Source organism: Ursus americanus, chromosome 15, assembly GCF_024610735.1.
Source record: "Ursus americanus isolate L20-20 chromosome 15, mUrsAme1.1.p, whole genome shotgun sequence".
Lineage (NCBI taxonomy): Eukaryota > Metazoa > Chordata > Mammalia > Carnivora > Ursidae > Ursus > Ursus americanus.
Genome location: NC_142141.1, coordinates 60,029,848 through 60,038,886, shown reverse-complemented (window position 1 = coordinate 60,038,886; position 9,039 = coordinate 60,029,848).

Genomic DNA, 9,039 nt, shown 5'->3' with positions numbered 1-9,039 from the left:
TTGTACCTCCTAACTTCTTATCTGCTTTTATCTTATTTTCATTGTTCTAATGGAGGGGAGATCTTTTCATTGTGCTCATAACCGCTTAGGAGGAGCGCCTCATTCAGCCGCTTTCTCAGTAGGTGTATTTTCAGCCTTTAAGCCTGTGTGTTTCTGCGAAGTGACGCTGACCACATTTTCCTAGAATTATGACCCTAAATGGTCTCCAGCTGTACTTCTTAGGTTTGCTTTGATCTCAATAGTTCTGGGAAATTAATTTTTATTGGAAATGGTGCTTTTTTCTTTTCAACCATTTGGGAGATTTCATTGAAAGGCTTTTGTTCTTTTTCACACGTGTGGATATAGTAGAGGTGGTGTGCTGTGAGGTCTCTCCTTTGCAGATTTTGACTTTTCCTTTTGCAGACTTGAGGCTTTTATAACAGTAACAAGGCCATTCTCTATAGTTGATGCTATTTATTCTGTGGTTTGTTAATTCGGGTATATTGATCATATTGTTAAAATTCTCTGCAGCCTTATTTTTCTTCCGTGTCCAATTTTCCTTGTATTTCTAAGAGGTCTTGCTGTGTGTGTGTGTGTGTGTGTGTGTGTGTGTGTGTTTTAATTAGCCAACATACATACATCATTAGTTTCAGATGCAGTGTTCAATAACCCATCAGTTGCGTATAACACCCAGTGCTCTGTGTTTTGATGCTGGCATTCTGCAAAACTTTCTATCTATCCCTGCTAACAATATAAGATGCTCTTCCTGCCGAATGCTGCTCTCCTGGGACCCAGCTTTCATGAGAAAACTACCACTCTGCTGCTTTCATTGGCAAATTCATGCAGCATTTCCTAGCCCTCCCTTTGTTTGGTTATCTTTAACAACATGATAAGCAGACTTTGCCATTGAATAAGTTGGCTCAAATTCTCCCACTAACTGCTATACTGAGATGCCTTATATCATGTTTTCTGTTTTTATTATTTGTTTGCAACTTCCTTTTTTTTTCATTTTCTATAGTGATTTAGAAAGGTATTTTCTTAAAAAAAAAAAAACATTAGGAACGGTTTTTATGTTTTTTAGAAGTACACTTAAATTTCCCAGTTCAGGGGCGCCAGGGTGGCACAGCGGTTGGGCGTCTGCCTTCAGCTCAGGGCGTGATCCCGGCGTTCTGGGATCGAGCCCCACATCAGGCTCCTCCGCTGTGAGCCTGCTTCTTCCTCTCCCACTCCCCCCGCTTGTGTTCCCTCTCTCGCTGGCTGTCTCTATCTCTGTCTAATAAATAAATAAAATCTTTTAAAAAAAAATCTCCCAGTTCAATATGATGAACTGAACACATGCTTTTACTCCCCCTCCCGACCCTGACCCGTGACAATCACTGTGAGGGAACTGAAGGGCACAGGGATGGGGCTGATAAGGCAGGTGAGGGGGCCATAGCGGTGGAGAGCCCACAGTGTGCCCTGCTGAAATGGCAGCTCCTAATGCCACGGCTGATGGAAGGGGGGAGTGAAATGCACACCTCGAAATGCAGGCCAACAGTGCCCCCTCCATTCCTGCACCCCGCAAATAGCACATAAAATCCAGAAGCTGTATTTATACCCATTTCTGGGAAAAACACAGTGGGAACAGGGCTGGGGAAGGAGCAGGGGGCCTTTCATAAATAAAAATTAGCTATTTGGGGAGACCCAGAATAACTAGGGATTGGTGTTCCAGAAAAATACATTCCCCACGTTTTGGTTCTTAGCGATCCACCAGTGTAGTCGCTGGCCACCATCTGCCCTGTGTCCCCTGGGGGCCCAGGGAGGCATGGTCTCTTCAGGTACAGGCCCCCACTCAGCTTTTCTGGAGCCTTTTCAGCAATGGGCACTGATGACCAAGGATCACCAGATGCTTAGAGAAGTCTACATCATGAAAGGAAAGCAAACGCCTCTGGAAAAAACATCACTCCAGAAGCAAAAAGGAAATGTTTTAGGAAAAAATGTAACATCGGGGAGATTGGGCATCTGCAGGTGTGTGGACAGAGGGTCATGGTGCCCTGGAATATGACCCAGTGATGTACAGGAATGGACCGCTGGTGTGATTGACAAATTGCATACCCGATAAGTGTTCTGCATCCAAATACATAAAGAACTCTCAAATTCCAACAGTAAAAATGTTAAGACAATCTTTTCAATGGGCAAAAGATTTAAACAGACCCTTCACCACAGAATACATACAAATGGCAAGTAAGCACATGCAAAGATGCTTACCATCTTTGCTCATGAGAGAAACGCCAATCAAACCACAATGAGACACAGCACTACCTATCTCTCAGAATAACTAAAATTGAAGAAAATGACCAATGGAGTCTTGGCAAGGATGCGGAGGCTCCGAAACTCATAGATGCTGCTAGTGAGAATGTGCCATGGTGAGAGCATTCTGGCAGTTTCTTGAGAAGTTAAACACACACTTGCTATATGATGCAAACATTTCACTCCTAGGTAATTAAGTACCCAAGAGACGTGAAAACATATATCTAATCAAAGACTTTTACATGAATGTTCATAACAGCTTTGTTTGCAACAGCCAAAAACTAGAAACAATCCAGGTGTCCCTCAGGAGGTGAATGACTAACCGTCTGGTGGTTATGTCCATACAGCGGAATACTGCCGTGCCATAAGAGAGGAATACACTCAGCGGCAGCAACGAAGTGACAGAGTCTCAGAATCACCATGCTGACTGAAAGAAACACGACAGAAAAGAGCACGGACTGTACTGTATAGGGTAAGTGTTTGCCCGCGGGTGGGAGCAAGGGGGGGAGGTTTACAGCAGGGCAAGAGAAAACATTTGGGGTTGATGCTCATTATCTTGCTTGTGTGATGGTTTCCCATCTGTATGCATCAAATTATACTGTAAATATATGCAGTTCACTGAATGTCCGTTATACCTCAGTGTTTTAAAGACAAAAGTTTTTATACCCAGACAACAACAGGATGCAATGAAAACAAAATTATCCGAGAACAGTGAACCTAGGAAATTAGAAAACAAAAATGCGGTAGAAGAGGTAGAGGGTAAAATCAAGTTGATCCTAGAAAATACAACAAAAGGCCAAGAGCCGAGAAACACGAGATCAATTAAGACGTCCAACATCTGACCTGTGCGTGTTACAGAAAAGCATTCTCTGTACTTCTGTGACCGGGATGGTTTCAGACACTCTCTCCACAAAAGCTGATCAGAGGTTTGCTTCAAGGTGACCTGCGAGACAAAGTGGTCTCACTAGAACCGCCAGACCTAGTTACCTTTTTGGTGAGAGAAGGAAGCACGTGACAGAGTGAGTCACTGGAGAATAATACAGTGTTTGCAATTTGAGAGGAAACGAGAGCGCGTGTGTAATAAAAGTATGAAAATGTGGACTGGAGACGCATTAAGCCCATGACTGTGGTTATCTTTGAGGACGAGGGGGACTGAGGAGGGAGTCTAGGTGAGTTTAGTGTTCTGTGATGGTCATTTCTTCTTGATGGTTTGAGAAATCTGAAGAAAATATATCAAATCTAATTTTTCAGATATGACTGTTTATACTGGGTGGTTATGTTATATTTTGTGGTTTTATGTGTTGTTTATTTCTTAATTCTAAAAAAAGAGAATATAAAGAAGGGCCATGGAGCCTAGATTGTGAGAAGAGTGAAGCCAAGATATGTAAATCGGAAGGGAGACATGGGGCAACAAGGCAGGCACATCTCGCGGATCCGAGCGGGACCCTGGAGAGACCCACGTGGCTGCCCCTGGATTCCTAGGACAGAGTCTTTAACATGCCTTTGTTGTCTTAGTTGTTGTGATTCGGGGTCCAAGGCAGCACAGGGAGTTCTTGAAGCCCTCTGCAGACTGGTGGGGGTGGGGGGGAGTTTCACGGGATAAATACTACATCCGCTGAGTCCTGGGGCCCAAGGGAGAACCTCAGGGACAGGCCGCTCAGTCAGTAGGGCTCTGGAGAAGACCATGGCCCACGGTGCTCAGGCTCTGCATGAGACAAGGCCGATCAAAGGCAAAATACAGTTTTGTCCTCAGGAGATCTGTGGGCCGGTGTGGAGACAGATGTACATGAAAATACAACCTGACGTTTGCATTATGGAAAACTGAAAGGACAGAGGGCCGCCACATCCGCTCAGAGAGGAGAGAGTACTTGCATGATTCAGGGAGAAACAGTCTGGGCACAAGTCATACCTGTAGGGGCCTGGAGTGTGGAAGAGGAAGGAGGCTCAACATTTAGTCAATGTTGGTGAAAACAAAGTGAGAAGGGGGAGGGGGAGGGACCATGATGAAACAGGCAGGTGAGGAGCAGAGCAAGAAGGTGTCCACGTGGCAGCTGAAGGAGACAGAAAGACACTGTCCCTCTGGGGTAGCAATGTGGAGACTCAGTGCGGGGTGCGGGGAAGGGGCTGGGAGGCAGTGAGTTCAGAGAAGAGGAAACGAAGATCGGAACTAATGAAGTATTGGAGGAGGTGAATATGAACCACATTTGGGAGTGGGAGTCAAAGGCTGGATTTTTCAATGATTTGAACAGACATGTGACTGAAGAAGATATGCCTGTGACAGATAAGCACATGGAAAGCTGTTTAATATCTTTAGTCACAAGGGAAATGCAAAGTAAAACCATAACATACCCCACACAGGTGATAGAATGGCTGAAATTAACAGGCCTGACTGTACTAAGTGCTGGTGAGGATGTCCCGTGCCAGGAGCTGTCATCCTGCATTGCAGGGGGTGGGGGTGGAGGGGGTGGAGGGAGTGTGTGTGTGGGGGGGGTGAAGCAGTGAGGCTGCTTGGGGAAAATCTCCAAATTTCAATTTCCTTCTTTTTCCTTCTCTCTTTTTCTCTTTCCCTTCCTTTCCTTCTCTCATTCTCACCTTTTTTTTTTTTTTGATTGTCAGGTAGTTAATGCTAATCAAAGTCCCAGTAATTGATGGTCTTACAGTTTGCCACCGCTCAATCATGAACCCCAAGCGCGGTTGGTCTCTAAAGGGTCATCTACCCACTACACTCAAGAACATAACATTTTCTTAATCTTTTAACTGTGAGTTTCAAAGTTTAGCTGATTTCTCTCAAAACTTAGGAAGTTTTAGCCGTAAACAATCATTGAATTTAAAAAAAATTTTTTGCATGTTCTTTGAAGAACATTCAGTGTGAATTTAATAAGTGCACCATTGCAAATTTTAATAATTACGTTTCTGATATTCATTATCCCTGGACTTAAAATTACTGAAAGTTTTGCTTTATTGTCAAAGCTCAGAAGGATTTATCCCACGGACTAAATCACGAGTGTGTTATTGGAGGATTTGGAAACAGTTTATCACATACTAAGTATGGACTCTAAAACCATAAGAAATTCTAGTTCAAGTTGGCAGGCAGACATAATTCAGGCTTAAGAGTTCTGTACTTAAAAAGAAAGTAAAATTTCAGTTTGAATAAGTAATAATAACTTCATTTATGAATAAATACTTTCATTCAGAATATATTTTATGAATATTATATTTATGAGTAATATTTTGAGATATAGTTGAAAATATTTTTGAAATATATTTGAAAGACATTTGAAAATATTTATGAATATTTTTGTTCGTAAATTTCATTTGTGAAAACCTAATAATTTCATTCATGAAATAATACATTCATTTTCAAAGTCTTGGCCCTGCAAAGAACAGAATGCACACGCAAGAACCATTTCTACACTGTCGCCCCACTTGGTTCTTTCTAGAGATGTCAAGCCATGAAGACATTTGATGATTCATAACGCAAGAGTTCACAGGCTCCTACATCAGCCAGCTTTGCACATAGCTCTTTGATGTGAAAAGCTGAAACCTTTAAAAATTCATTCTAAATGTGGTAATCGCCAAAATATGAACATTTTCCCAGGAACACTCAAAGTCATGAAGTTATACTACTATACTGTGTATATAGCATATATATACGATGTACGCTCTAACTGATGCTACTGTGCTGTGTGTGTGTGTGTGTGTGTGTGTGTGTGTGTATACACATGCTGAGTTATGTACACGATACTAAGTTTTAAGGCTTCATTAAATATTTTCACATTTACATAAACCGTTTAAAAACTACCAGTTTGTTCCAAGTGGAGGTTCTCCAGGTACAGTGTAAACTGGACCAGAAAAAAAGGGAATATTATTAACTAAAAATATCGTTTTTATTCACATTTTAACCCAATTTTGTCATTAAAAAAAAAAAACTAGTCCAAAAGTGGCCTCATCCTATAAAGATACACCTTTGCTCGATCACAGTGGAAGAGACGTGAGTGATTTGCTCTTTCATTTTCTGCTATCTGCCTTTTGATTCCTCACACTGTCTCTCTGACACACCAGCACCGCGTGCGTCTGTGGGACCCGTCACGGTGACGACGACACTGTGCGAGGCTATCGGACACATATTCAACACAACCAAGAGGTTGATTGTGAACATGTTAAATTGTCCAGATGTGGAATGGTTCCATGCTAATTATTTATCTAAAACATTGCCATTTCCCCAAGTTGTTGCTAGCGGCTGCCCAAGCGGTAGACACCCCAGCATGTTCCACACACGAGGGTTGGTGGGTGCCCAGGAGGCTGGGCGCCAAGGATCTGAGGTGAGCGCCGCGTGACCTTCGTGGTTCACGCTACATCCCACTGTCCACCGAGGTCCATGTGAAGACCAGTAGAGAGGCTGGAATCATGCACAGGGTTCAAAACCCTTGTTAAAGACAGAAAACAGCTTTCACTTTGCTTCTGGCTGGAGCAGGAAGGCCACGGTGGAACAGCCCCTGCTTCAGCGGAAGGCGGGCCAGGGCACCAAAGCCCAAGGGTCTGGATCCCGAAGTAAGAGTTGCGCAGGGAGGTGGCGGCTTTCAGGAGGAGGGTCTGGAGCGCCGTGCCTGTCACTGCCTTCCAGTCTGCCACCGAACACCACTGGCCAGTGTATTTTCAAACCATCACAGTCTTGGGACCCTGTCTCCTTGGAAGCAAGTTAGTAGTGCCTGTGTGGGGGTGGCCATCTTGGGGCAGAAGCAACTTCCAGAAGCTTCAGCCCCTCCCTAGGCCAGTTTGAGCCCCTACATCTGCCGCTGGGCTGTGCCATGGCCTCATTCTCAAAGCACAGACTCACCCCTGTAGTAAGTATAAGTCAGTGGTTGCTGGTCCGGCCGGCCTTCTACGCACCCCCCCCCCCGGGAGGCCCACTGCCTTTGTTTTCTCCCATGTGTGAGCATGCATCCCCAACCCCACTGTGAGCAGCTCTTAGCTAGGATTCAACATGGGACCCCGGCCCTGTCCACTAGTGCCCACTGGGCAGGGAAATAGCCCCACTGCTGGGCCTGCAGCCTCTCCTCGGGGAACCTGTGTCCCAGCCTTAATTGGTCAGCGGTGTGGCCCCTGGCCCGCTCCCCTGGCCGCAGCCCTCCGTTGTGGCTGGGGATCCTTGGGGAAGCAGGTGCATCCAGGCACCCCGTTCACTGCTCTGCTCCCTTCGGAGCCACCCCTCCGAGTCTGGAGGCCCTTGTGAGCTCCTATGTCCCCACCCTTGGCCTCCCTCAGCCAAAATTACCGTGTAGTGCCTGTCTCTGGGCTGAGGGCAGAGGCAAAAGCCCTTTCCCACAGTGTCTCCTGGCTCATCTGCCCCCCCCACTTGGAGCCAGGGTCTGACAGCACCTCCTTCCACACTTCAGTGTCCTCCCCTGTTGGAAGAGGCAGGCTCCCGAGCTCATCCTCTGCTACCCAGCCTGTCTGCGACCTCAGCCTTATGATTTGGATGTCACACATGCTAGGGCAGAGGGTGGGGCTGGCCTGGCAAGAAGGGGTTGAAGTCAGGGGGCGTTCCAGAGGTTGTCTTAACAATCACCAGCAGCTATGGACTCTGGGAAACAAACTGAGGGCTTTAGAAGGGAGGGGGGTGCGGGGATGGGATAGATTGGTGATGGGTACTAAGAAGGGCACGTATTGCATGGTGCACTGGGTGTTATACGCAGCTAATGAATCTTCGAACTTTACATCAAAAAAAAAAAAAAAACCACAGATACAAACATACAGATGTCAACAACAACAACAACAACAAAACCAAAAAAAGGGGGCGCCTGGGTGGCACAGCGGTTAAGCGTCTGCCTTCGGCTCAGGGCGTGATCCCGGCGTGATGGGATCGAGCCCCACATCAGGCTCCTCTGCTATGAGCCTGCTTCTTCCTCTCCCACTCCCCCTGCTTGTGTTCCCTCTCTCACTGGCTGTCTCTATCTCTGTCAAATAAATAAATAAAATCTTTAAAAAAAAACAAAAAAAAAAACAAAAAAAAACAAAAACCCGAGAGATTGTGGAGCTACGTAATGGAAGGAACCTGGATTCTGGAATCAACATGAGCAATGAGGTTTTCCAAAGGCCTGTGGTAACAGAAACTTTATATAAGAGAGAAGTAAAATCTTTAGCATTTAAGTCAAAAAACAAAAAACAACCAATCACCAGCAGCAGGTGATTTCCCATCTGCCCTACGGCCGCTCCTGCACTGACTGAGAACCCCTCCAGCACCCTTAGGGCTCAGTTGTGAAGCTTTTCCCCATTTGACTTCGCGGCATCTGGCACTCTTCCTGGCAGGGACTTCCCTCCCACCTTTTACCTGTTTTTTTCCCAATCCTTCTGTGTCCCAGCTTCTGCCTCAGCAAGGCCTCCGGGGACGGCCTCCTTCACATGCGATCTGGGAATGCTCAATGGCTGCCAACTGTGGGAAGACTATACCCACTGGCCATCTTGCTCAAAGTAGAAATGCGCCGAGGCAGAGAACTTCTTGTACCCTCCACAAAGAATGCTTCCCAGGGTCAGGAGTGCCTTCCACGCACAGTGCCAAGCACAGTCAGAGGTGCTCTAGCAGAAGGGCAGCTGAAGCAGTCCTGCCCAGGTGCTGAGAAAGGCTGGAAACAAGTAAGTAGCTAAAATAACAGCCGGCAGGGAAAAGTGACAAACATACCCTCAAGGCCAAGTGAAGGGATTAAGAGCCTCAATGGTGACTGAACCTCCTTCCCAGGCCGTCGTGGTGGCCAAACCCCGATCAGCGTGCTC